We start from the raw sequence: 13,581 nt of genomic DNA on the forward strand, positions 1-13,581 counted from the left end.
GCTCTGTGAGTGTGGTCTCAGCTGGACAAGGCTGAGAGACCACGAGGCTGAGAGATATTCTGACCGTGCTGCAGCCTGGGGATTGGTGGACTATTGGGCTGAGAAAGCCGCACCTGAAACAGTGTGTGAACTGTGATGTATACTGTAGGTGAGTCAGAGAGACAGGTGTTATATTTAGTTAGAGCCCAGCTGGGAAGGTGTTTGTTTTGTTTTATGTATGTTTTGCTGAGGTGCCAAATAAAAGCAATGTTTGGACCTTAAAACTTGGTGTCTGGCGAAGATCCTTGTGTGAATGACCCCTCGGAGAAGAGCTAACCCCCACAATTGGTGGAGGATGCGCGCAACATCCGTGCTGAAAGAGGCAAAGTGGTTGCTAGGAGCAACCACATCGCAGCAAAGGGCAACGTCCTTGCTGTTCTGGGCATTTTTTTTGCTGGATTGCAAAGGAAATTGCTGTGTGGATATTAAAGGGCCAGGAGCCCAGTACGAGAGACTGATCAGTGGAAATGGGATGAAAGGTCATACCCTACTTAACATATTCCTAATAATATCAATAAAAACACTGAAACCAGCCAATTTGATTGGAAAATATTTTTTACTAATTAATAATTTAACATTAACAACTCAATTTAAACATTCATTTGAACTCATATACAACAAAACACGAGCTCAGCCATAAGCTCAAGCTCAAAAATTGCAGATTATCAAACTACTCATACCCCAGTTTAAAATAAAAACAGGTAAAGGAAAGGACGGCTCACCCCTGATTCAAGATGGCAAGGTGCACCAATCAGATGTCGTACCCCGACCACCAGAAAAACAATAGTAATATAAAAAGGATGGGCACTCTTATACCTGGACCACACAGTTGGTAAAGCGACACTAGTTTATTAATAGCAATAATCACCATTCATAGCAGTACATGGAAATATATGCCCTATCTAAAAATTAAACTCCTACAATAGTAAAATTGATATAAAAATGTTAAAAATAAAGGTTAATAAAAGTTAACAAAAGGATTGACAATACAATAAAATCTTCAATCCGCTGATGTAGCTGATAAGATAAGAAGGTCAGGAGGCCTAATAAGCCGACCAGATGTAAGAACAAGTGTGGAACCTAGGTCTATTCCAACTGCCTGTAATACTCAATCAGCTGCAGCAGTGGTGAATACCGAATTCCGAGTCAGTCCCCAAAGAAAATAAATACATATGTGAATTGTGAGACTAAAAATAAAGAAGTAAAATGTGAGTGTAAAGTACCCTTCTCAGGGTATATACAAAGTGCAATAGTACCAAATACTGGCAAAAGAAACAATCAATAATACTAAAAGTTCAGTGAAGTTAGGTGCAAATTACTAAAAATATATGTATAAAATGGTTGGAGACTAGCAAAGTTCGATCTTCAAACCGCCGTATAGAATCCAAAAGTATCTCTGGAGATTCAAAAATAGCAGACTCAAAACTAGCAGTAGGCAGTCCGTCTCCCTGGTTAATAGTAGCTCTAATATATAGACTTGCTTCTATAGTAGAGTAGATTTATAGTATTGGATCCACACAGTTCATGGAAATGCGTGAAGTATCACAGGGTTAAAGTCCAACAGGTTTCAACAGAGACTGGACAATGTCAGGTATGTCTCAATGTAACGGAATAGTTTTGCAACAGTCAATATCAATATAGCAGTATTATTAGTAGCTCACTTACATTCAGTCCTGCCGTCCACCGTGGCGTCCCACGTGGTGTAGGTAGCAGGGTAAGTAAGTCTTACTGCCGCTTGGAACGACTGTGTAATCCGGTCTGGTAGTCTTTGAATCTTCAATCCTCACTCCAAGCGCTGGTCGTATTACGCTGTGGATGCAAACTATGTTGCCTTGATTGGAATGAATGTTCCACCTGTGATTCAGTCACACCCTTAGGTAGCTGCACAGTAGCCCAAGGCCGCAGTTCCTTTTTCTTTTCCTTATAAGCGCTTATTTAGTCCGGACAAAAATAGCAGATTTTTGTAGTATATAGTTGTCCGGTTATAGTCAGCTCCAATATCCTCCACGCCAGACGCGTTTCAAAGGTTCTCCTCCTTCTTCCTCAGTGGCTGTATTGGAACTGACTTACTAGCCGACTTTTTATAGCAATTTCCTTCCAACAGGCTCTTTCACAAATCCCAGAATGGATCCGAAAGGATCTGGATTTCACTTGTATGATTTTCTATGTGGTGCGTCATTGGTGCAGTTCATCCGCGGTATTTTATGCACTCATGCGTTTTTTTGTACCATATAATTCTGGGTTCAGCAGGAACAGCACCCATATTCAATAAATGTTATAACTGGTTGCGTTCTCCTTTTACATAGATATTTGCATCAATGTCACAAGATCTTGCTATATACTCCATAAGTTCAGACTCACAAATATGCTAACAAATATGCTCCATGTCTAAAATAGTTAATCTCATGTATCAATGGACAAATCTTATCTATCAATAAATGTTAAAATAATATATATTAAAACAATATAAAAGATATTTATTGGTGGTTAAAATAATATTAAATCTCTTGGGCATCTTATGTATCTGAACTAAGTGTCACTAAAAATATATATATATATAAAATGCAAGTATAAATCATATATAAACGGCATATCATTAAAAAATCTAAGATGGCTGTGCTACCTCCAATGTAAAGTATATAGCCACTATATGGCGTGAATCTTGGCTGCCATTCAGTACATAATGATATATGTACAGCGTTCTGAATTCACTGGGGGACATTGGTTGCAATGGTTCGGGCAGAGTCAGCGGACTGGGTACGTGTGTGGATAAGCCCATATGTGATGAATGTGTGGCTGTGAGTGATAGATAGGACACATAGAAAACCATGTGCCCGAAAACGTGTGTATTACAAATAGACTCTGTGACAGCGACACCCAGATTCACTACAGTGGACATGTCACATTGTGGGCCCAATGTGGCCCTTTGTCCCAAAGTGTGTATATAACAATATATTTACCCATATACATAAGAGTCCTGCAAAAAGTTGTAAAATTGGGCAGCATAATTTAAACATATATATATATATATATATGTGGTCATAATGTAACATAAAGATGATCCAATATCAAGGAGACGCTAAAATAGACTACTGGGGTCCCAGCTCGCAAGGCATCTACCGGTATACAAAGCGGCATCAGGCCGTGGTTTTATTAGTACATAGGCAAGGGCTGAAAAAACAGAAAAACGGGTTAAAGTATTAAAAAGACATAACATACAACATTAAAGGAGGTAATGAAAAAAAAAACACAGTGGCGGTCCTGGTGATCATAAAAATGATGAGAAGCCCAAATTCTCGTTGAGTCCCCTTGGACGTAGAGTTTCAAGGGTCCATATCCACCAGCTCTCCTTTTGAGCCAGCTTTTTTGCAATGTTGCCGGCTCCCAGATTAGGCCTAATGCAGTCAATCCCCTTTACCTTAAGCAGGCTGGGGTTGCATGCATGGTGTTCTCTGAAGTGTCGGGCTATAGGTTTTTGGTCTACACTGCCCTGTGTATCGGCTGCTGACAAGATGTCTTTTATGTGTTCCCGCACCCGTACCTTTAACTCGCGGGTAGTCAGCCCTATATATATTTTCTTACAAGGGCATGATGCAAAGTAGACTACCTTAGAGATGGAACAGGTAAGATTATGTCGGATTTGAAATGTCGGATAGCCGGATGAATTTACAAAGTCGCATGTTCGGGCATGCGACGCACTTCCCACATGGTTTAAAGCCATTAGTTGGTCTTTTTGCATCGGGAAATAGAGGTATCGTTACCGGTTCCAGGTAGCTTTGTACCAAAATATTGCGTAAGGTGTCAGTTTTACGTGCTGTGATGGAGGGCCTCGGGGGGACAAATTTACCCAACACCAAATCAGTGAGGAGAACAGACCAATGTCTGTTCACAAACCTCCTCATCTCCTCCCAACGTGAGTGATATTTCGTGACGTACCTGATATTGCTATCTTCACGTTTCTCTCTCCTTAGTTGCAATAAGTCCATCTGTTGTTGGCTCTTCGCTCTTTGGTAGGCTTTTTTTATGGAACGGTGGCTATATCCCCTCTTCTGAAGGCGGTCCCGTAAATCTGTCGCCTGTATTTCAAAAGCTGTATCTGTAGAGCAGATTCTGTGCACCCTTAGGAATTGCCCAGTTAGTATGGCGTTGACCGTGCTCCTAGGGTGTGAAGAGGATGCATGTAGATAAGCGTTAACTGCGGTTTCTTTACGATGCACATCAGTTTCAATATGACCTATATATCCAAAATAGGCTTTTTAGCAGAAGAGAGCTGATCTTCATTTAAGTCACCACAAACTACAATGGGTTTGTAGTCTATTATGTCTAAAGACGTCAAAAGGGCATTAAGGTTAGGCAAGAACTCTGTTAGTTTGTAGTCTGGTGGTCTGTAGATGCATGCAATCAGAAACTTTTGAGGGGCTTCAATTTTTAAAGCATAATATTCTAAGTCAGTCACATTTTGTATGTACTGCACAGGATGAGCTTTAAGGTTTTTTCTGACATATATTGCTACTCGACCGCCATTACTGCTTGATAGGTAAGAAATGTTGGTGTAGGACACATGTCTATTGCGAGAGAATAAGTTGTAACCATTGATGTTTAAATTGTCTGGGATAAATGATCCATGCAAATGTGTTTCGGTTAGGCACAGTACATCGGCTAAAAGAAGTTCATGGTGGATCTTGATATCTTCAATATGATTTTGTAGCCCTTCTGTGTTGTGGTGAATAATAGTAAGTGATGACTGACTATTTGAAGCCTTTACAATCTGAAGCAGTGGCTGGATGTTTGAAAAGTCGACTCTTGGCATATTTTTTAAAGATTCAGTAATTTCAGGATCACTGAAGACCTTTTTTTCATCAAAGTCAATGATATGTAATCCCCGTAGTGATGTTGTTCTACTAAGAGCAACATATGCCATTCCTGGTTCAAAAATATGCTTCAGAGACACAACAGCGGATGTAGTTGTCATTCCTTGGACTTTATGACAAGTGCAAGCAAATGCTAGCTTTAAAGGAAACTGCTTTCGAACGATTCCTTTTCTTTTTAGGGGTTCCTCTGCTCTCTCTATATAAACAATATTGTTAGTTTCAGTGTTGCTGTCTTTTTTTCTATATTTTTTCCCAGCATCAATATTATCCAGTTGTAACCCTATCATGGCAACAGAAAGTACATTATTTTGTGTTTTGGTAATGATTTCTGCTACTTTGCCAAATGTTCCATTAACCAGACCATCTTCTACATCTATGTTTCTTGTAATCATTACTTTTGCACCAACTGCAACCTGCAGTCTGTCGCTTAGTTCAGATTTTCCTCCTTCAACAGTTGTTGCTTGTATTTTCATTTGACCAGTTTGTGGATCTTTTTTAAAATCTTCAGCTTCAATATTTATAATATCTAAATAATTTAAGGATAGCGATTTTGAAATAATCTCTCCAAAAATCTGGAATATGTTGCTCATATACACACAATGGTTTTGCTTTTCTTACTGGTGGTAGCTGCGTGAAGTCACCTACTGCCAAAATAGAAATTCCTCCAAAGGGCTTTTTGTTTCCTTTTATTTGTTGCAATCTCCAGTTAACATATGAAAACAATGGCTTTGATACCATCGAAATTTCATCAATAATTAGAATTTGCGTTTTACATAGATTTGCTCGAATCTCATCGAGGGAGTTTCCAAGACCTTGATAAGGAGGCTTTAAGCTTCTAGGAAGTTTAAGGAGTGAGTGAAGAGTTTTGCCGTTAATATTGAAAGCTGCTGTACCAGTAAATGCTGCCAAGAGTACTGTGGGCTGGGAAATGTCAATCTCTTCACTTACACATGTCATTTTAGATAGGACCTTTGATGCCTCTGCCTAAACGCACTTAATAAGATGGCCTTTACCAGTACCTGCTGTTCCTGAAACATACCAGAGGAACTGTTCTGGTGTTTCACCACAGACTCTTCTTTTGCACCAGTTACGCACTGCATAAAAAATTGATGCCTGTGTTTCATTCAGACTTTGGTACATTTTTCTTATTTGTGCTTGAGTTATCTGTGGAACCTCTACTGCTGATGTAACAGAGCTTTTAACAGTAGCATCATTAATGCAATCTGGAATATCATCTTGCTCATTTAAATCATTAGGATCCGTTGGTTGGCGCTCCATAATGCTTTCCAAACTGATTCATTCGGTTTCTGGGGCTAATGTTGTCCAGGCATCTTCGATTGGGCCAAGCTGCTGAAAATCCTCAATGGCTTTTTCTATGGCTTGACTGTGGTTTTCATACCGTTTTCTGTTCTCCTTCACAATGCTGTAAACACTCTGAAGCATATCAGTGCCAGCCAGTTGTACACATGCACATGCATAAAACGATTCATATGTTTTGCATGTTATAGAGCGTAGCTGTGTATCTCTTCGATGAGGAAGATACAATTTGAGTTGTGTACAATAAAAAATTTCGGGATATTTTTGCTGGGAAAATCGTGCATATCGAATTATGGCAGGCTTGCCTTTGGATCGTTTTTGAATGTGTCCCATATTATTTTGCAATGACAAAACATTTTTGCCTTTTTTCTGTTCTCCATAAAGAATGCGATACTCACTGGCAAATTCCGCCATGCACATATTTTCAAACTCTGGAGTATTTGGTCTCGCCTGGTACTTTTCTTTCAGTCCAGTCATCCATACATTCTCATAATCAGGATTTTTTTTCTGGAGGGATTTCATTGGCAAACTCATCCGTACAGCATTGTTATCCGTTGGTATGAAAATTACAGCACGGGAAGAAGATTTCAGTTTCAAACTGCACGTTCGAGCAACAGCCTCTTGGGCACTGACCTCTCTGTTTTTTGCATAGGCATGCATTACTGCCTTCATGCTTTCAAGTTCAGATGTGGTGCGAGATGATTCTTTAATAATTCTCTTCAAATAGTCACTCATCTCATGCTCAGATTTTGAAATATAAGAGAGCATATACATTATACAACTATATGGGTCAAGAATAAACTGTATGTCCATGTTTGCATCCCATGCTTTTAAAAGGAGAGGGTTGTATCCATTTATCCAAGAGTCTTTTGGCTGGCGCTCCATCAGAATGACGCTGGAAGATGTAAGAGTCTGAACATATTCCTTGTACTCTTTATATGAGAGATTGGCCTTATTTAGCAGTTCTGTGATGCTTTCAAATATTTGAGAGGGGTCGTTTAACAAATCCCACACAATGTGAACCTTTTTGCTTCAATTTCCTCCTCATCGACTGCTTCAGTAGAGTCTTTAGGCCGAGTTATAATTGTTTTTGCCATAGGTGGTTTAGGAAATCCAAATCTGCAGTGTTTCTTGTTCGTTTTACAAGATTTTGAATGATTACGGCTATGAGTCTGTACTTCTGTTACAATCTGATGGAGCTCTGGATCACTGTTAGGATCGGGTAGCTTCCACGATATATATTGGTCAACGAAATCACAAAGATCTTGATCTGAGTCATTTTCAAATACTGGTGAATCCTTCACCCAAAACAAAGCATGAATATGTGGCGACCCCCTTTGCTGAAATTCAACTCTGTAAAACCAGTCAATCTTCTCTCCAATAGGTTGTGCAGGAGACAGTATTAAGTTTATGAGAGCTTCTACTCTTTTTTCAAACATTCGCATAGCTGTTACAGCTGTTGCAATATATCAAATTTCTCTTGCCAGTCTAATGTTGAAAAGTCAATGGACTCTCCCTGCTGTCCTTTATTTGCTATTATCACCTCTGGCCATCTCATCTCAGCCGCACTGAATGTACAGAAAAATGTGGGAGTTCCCAGTTGTCTAAGCATAGCAAACAAATCTCGTAAAGTTTTTTCCCAGTAGGCTGTTCCTCTCAAGGGCTGCATAAACCTGGTAACCTCATTATTTTGCACAAGTTTATCTAGCTCAGATATTTCTTGCAGTAGTGAACTGTTGATTCTGCGGCCATCACGTGTTATTGATTTTGATTTTCTCAGCTGAATAGACATGCTTGAAAATGCTAAATGTATTTCTGTTAGAAATTGGGCAAAAAAAATATAGTTTGTGTCTCTTGCAAAGCGATTATCAACAGAGAATAGCCTTGCATTAAAGTATCTGCTAGGCGATAACACTACCTCTCTGTGTGGTTCATCCAATGTGTTTTTGCCTTCAGGAAACTGCACAGGAAAGGCCATGGATTCTAGCTTAGGGACCTTAAAAATGCTTACAGGTGTATTTCCCTCTGCAGGTGCAATGCAGAAAATACCATCATTAAAAGATAAAAGTTGCTGTCCGAGATCAGATGGTTGAAGACACGTGTCCAAAATAAGACCAGAGTTTATATTTTCAGAGATTTGTTCACTGGATTCCTCAGGAATCTGTTCTGTTGCATTATGGTCCTCCTCAATGTCCATTTGGTTTCCAACATCAGCTGTGGGATGTTGTAAATTGTTAAGCAGTTCTTCTGTGTCATTTATAGGATTAAGTACAATGTCTTTATATTCTGAATGAATTTCTTTTAATTTCAGAAGGGCAGACAAGACTATGCATGCTGATATGGTGAAACTGGTAATGACCTTGATAACAAAGTCTTCTTTTTAGTTTCACTGTAAGCAACTGCGATTCACTTAAAGGGCGAGGTAAAGAATTTACTGTAGTCTCCACTTCAGAGGGAACTGATATAACGGCACCCCTAATTGCTTTTTGTTGACCTTTAGGGAGTGATATAATTTTAGCAAAAGGGATGTATTTTGCTATTATGTGTCTCTCTAAGATATTCAGTTCACAGAGTTCTGATGGGATAGGAGTAAGTTCAAGTTTGTTTGCAGCTGCTATAGCTGGTATCTTTCCTTTATTTAGGTTATCGTGACAAGTGCGGCAGATCCATTCACTTTTTCTTTCCTCAATGTTACAGTCATTTGCACAGGTAGATAAACAAATATGAACATATTTTCCAGTTAGATAAGCAGAGATAACTTTAGGATTCTTTTGATAATTGTGAATACATGGACGAACTTGATTACGAAACAATGTTCTATGGCAAGTAGAGCAAATAAAAGTTGGGCCACATCTGATCACCTTATTAAAATGGACTAGTGCTTTCAAAACATTTGGATTTTTCATTTCTGCTTAAAAATTTATATTTCTTGATGGTGTATGCAGTGCTTGATAAAGCCTATACTTCATCAAAATCTTCTGGGCACTTTGCAAACTGTGTATTCTCTTAAGCATGTTCCGTTTGCATCTCATTCTGTATTGACTTTTTTTCTTTGACATTGGTCCTGAAAATATCATCAGTTTTATACCTTCTGTTAATTTTTTTTCCTTTGTTCATAGAAGCTTTTGTCACTTTGCACTTTATGAGTAAAATTATGCTTTTGTCAATCCTCAGAATATCTGTTAATAATATAATTTTTCTGTGTCGCTCTGTATGCAGCATTATCTCAGTATTTTTTGGTGATATATTCTTTCTGTGTTGCTCTGTATGCAGCATTATCTCTGTATTTTTTGGTGATATATTCTTTCTGTGTTGCTCTGTATGCAGCATTATCTCTGTATTTTTTGGTGATATATTCTTTTTGTGTCGCTCTGTATGCAGCATTATCTCTGTATTTTTTGGTGATATATTCTTTCTGTGTCGCTCTGTATGCAGCATTATCTCTGTATTTTTTGGTGATACATTCTTTCTGTGTCGCTCTGTATGCAGCATTGTCTCTGGAATTTTTGGTGATACATTCTTTCTGTGTCGCTCTGTATGCAGTATTATCTCTGTATTCTTTGGTGATATATTCTTTCTGTGTCACTCTGTATGCAGTATTATCTCTGTATTTATTGATTACATATTCTCCCTGCTTCTTTTTGTATGAATTATCATTTTAGTAATTATCTATCACAAATTGTCTTTTCATTTGTCTGACCATTGCATTTTTTTGGTACTGCTGTCTTAACTTTTCTTTCAGATGATCTCTATTTTTCAAATAGCTTGAATGTTTGCGTATTTTCACCTTTTCTATGTATTCCAGATGTTTAGATTTTATTTTATTCTTCATATTGTCGCAGGCAGTTTGTTGTTCTGTTTGAAAGTTGCATGTATGTTTGTCAACCTGTGCCTTTTTTTTGAAAACATGCTCTCCATCGTTGTATTTTATTTATTTTATTTTGTTTCTGTGACTGGCTTAAATGAGAATATTGGTCAAATCTCATCTTATTTGCGATAAAACTTTGGTACTTGCTTTTGTTGTTACTTTTAAAGAATTATTTTCAGTAAATTCAGTAAATTTTTTGTTAAATAAGAGATTTCCTTGATAAATTTGGCATATATTGGTATTTGAGATAAAATTTATGGTTGAAAATGAAACAGGCTGAAGTTCGTATTGTGTTTCATCACTGAGTCCCAGACCCTTAAGATATAAAAGAAGTAATCTTTCAGTCATATCCTCTACTGTGCATAAAGTTAGCATTACAGCAGTGCCATTGCTCTCATCAGCCACTAATCCTAACGGATGAGAATGAGAATCAAAGAAGTCAAATCTTCTTGCTAAATCTCTGAATAAAGCTATGCATGTGCTACCAATTAAAAGCAATGCATCAGTTATTTCATGCTTTAGACAACATAATGCAGTCGGTAGATCGGTATATTCCTGCATTTCAGGATGGGTAGGTTTCAGTAACCCAAATTTTTGCTCATATTTTATAACACTGTAGCAGTGTTTGTCTGTGCTAACTGTGGATGGTATCTCATCAAAATTTAGCAAGTTTGATATAAATTTGCCTTCTGCTTGCAATGCAACTTTGACACTAGTATACAGGGAATCGCCTTTTTGTAAAATTTGATCTAGGTCCAGGTCCTGGTCCTGTAGGTCGTTTTTTTCATGGTGTTCAGCAAGGAAAGTCAAAGCATTACAGGTACACCCTCGTGAAAAACTGCTATACCTGACATCACCTTGCCAATGTGATGCCAGTGTTGACTCACTCATTACAGTATATTCAATCTGTAGAGAACTTTTATCTTCCTTTAAAGCTTTTTTCATTTTCTCACGTTCCTTTGCCATCTGAGACTTTTTATTTTGCCTCGGCATGTTGTTTAATCTCAATAAATCGAATTTAGACGTATTAGTTATACAAAACTGTATATCGCTTACGACTGAGTTGGTACCCTCTGTAATAATAATAAAAAAATAAGATATAGATGTATGTTTCAAAAATGAAGATAAAGTGGGCATACAAAAGAATTATGTGTTTTGTAGGTATTGACATTATTTGTGTGCTATGTGCCTTTTTTTTTTCATTCTATGAAAATGATATACTTGTTTTAATGTGAACAGTGTGAGTTTATGCATAACAGTGTTGCTCTAGGAAGAGCAGTGTTTATGCTTGTGTGTAATGTGAAGGTGATATTATATTTATAGAGAGAGAGAGAAAAAATGGCAGCACCGACTAAGATAGTATGTGCTGGGTACTAAGTCCTAGGTAACTGCTTCTTACCCATAGAAATATGTGGAAAAAAACGGACAGCACTCCAGTCTTGCATCAACATCAGGTGGGTTTATTGCATGTGAGATAGCAACGTTTCAGCTCTAATCATGTGTCTTTTTCAAGCATGCTTAGAGCTGAAACGTTGCTGTCTCACATGCAATAAACCCACCTGATGTTGATGCAAGACTGGAGTGCTGTCCGTTTTTTTCCATATATATATATATATATATATATATTTGCAAAAAACGGGCAGCACTCCCATATAACATGAAATAAATACCTTTATTCAACCATGTGGCAAGGGTAATGTTTTGGTTCAATACTAGAACCTTTCTCAAGCTTGAGACCAGCAGCACTAATCCTTTTTATTAACTAAACATCGCTCAAAACCATGTTGCCACATCCTCGGATCATATAAGACCCGGGTATGACATATCAGTGAGAAACATATTAAACCTGAGAAACTAAACAATCATGTACTGTAAAGGGTCCGGAAAGTATAGGCCCAGAGCCTCTGTGGGCACAATGAATCGTATTAACTCGCTGTGACGTAGAGCAGTCAGCGACCAGAGGGCCAATTCGGTGAATCAGAGGCTGATCTTCGGGCGATTGCGATTTTTCCGCCGAACGTCTCTCTGAGCGGCCCCTGTGCTGCCGACTAAATGGTCTGCCTTGAGAGCAAGTGACAGAGTCCTGAGGTGAAGAAGCAGGCTTGAAGGTCTTTCCAGAAAGGATGCGATCAATGGCTGCTTCAGCTTCGGCGGAGGAATCAAAGGTAAGTGTTCCTTCCTCGGTGTGGAATACCTTTAGAGTGGCCGGATACAAAAGATGGAACCGGACATTGCTTTTAAATAGCCTGGTGCATATGGGACTAAAGGCCTTGCGTCGTTTTGTCACTTCCACCGAAAAGTCCTTGAACAGAATGACTGTGTGCCCCCTGATAGTAATCGGGCGACGTCTCTGTGTGAAACTGCGCATCATTTCAACTTTATCATTAAAGTTCAGGACACGTAAAATGACCTGGCGCGGTCTCCCTTGTGAAGCATGAGATGCTGTGAGTATGCTCTGATCTTGTGGTGCCATAGGATTTGGCCCAACCCTGTGCGCGCGTTCCACTCTACAATAGTGGGATAGGCCCAGGGCCTCTGGCAGCTCTTTTTCGCAAATATCCAGGAGCTCAGAGGGTCTGATGGATTCCGGTAGGCCCACAAGCCTTAGATTATTTCGACGGGACCTATTTTCAAGGTCTTCCAGATTGTTATGTATGTGAGCCATGTCCCGCTGTTGAGCCTGCAGGGTGTTTGTCAGCTCCCGCGTATTGGTGTGGAGATTGTGTACCTCCTGCTCAAGCGCTTTTACTTTCTGGGTAGTGTGGCCTACCTCTTCCTGAAGCGTGTGTAATGACATGATGGTAGTCTCCAGAGTCCTCTGTATGTCAGGGGAGATACGAAGGGCCACTTCAATTGCGAGGTGTTTATAGTCCAGCATCTCTTGGCTGTCCGTTGCTGTATGTAAGCCTTGGGAGCCATCATCCATCAGCAATGGTGAGGATGCCGCCATCTATTTTCTGTGTTTAAAGGGAATCTGTTAACTGGATAATCAATCAGTGACTTAGGTGGGGGGGGGAGGCGTGCCAGCAATGACAATGTGGCAGAGTCACAGAAAACCAATCACAGTCTGATGTGTCTCTATCCTGGTAACAGCCATCTGATTGGATAAATGCCTTTACCTCACAGGCCACAGTATTTCACCTTCAATGTAAAACTTTAAAATACTGTACTGCCATTCTCATAGTTTTAAGGCCCAAACTATTACTTAGTGATTTGGCTTAAAGTTTGGGAAAGTGAGCGGAGCTTATAACAGCTAAATATTAGCTATTGCTAATCAAAGGGAATATTCAAATTGCTGCCATTCTTACACTGTTAATGGCAGAGTCTTCAAGCTTAGTGCAGTTGGTCACTGGGTGAATGTAAAGGCATTAGGTGCACCCACCCTGATACTTAGGTGCACCCGCCCTGGCCCTTACGTGCACACGCCCAGACTCATGGGTGTACCCGCCCAGACCCATGGCTGCACCCGCCCGGACCCTTGGCTGC

This window comes from Bufo gargarizans, chromosome 3 (assembly GCF_014858855.1).
Source record: "Bufo gargarizans isolate SCDJY-AF-19 chromosome 3, ASM1485885v1, whole genome shotgun sequence".
Lineage (NCBI taxonomy): Eukaryota > Metazoa > Chordata > Amphibia > Anura > Bufonidae > Bufo > Bufo gargarizans.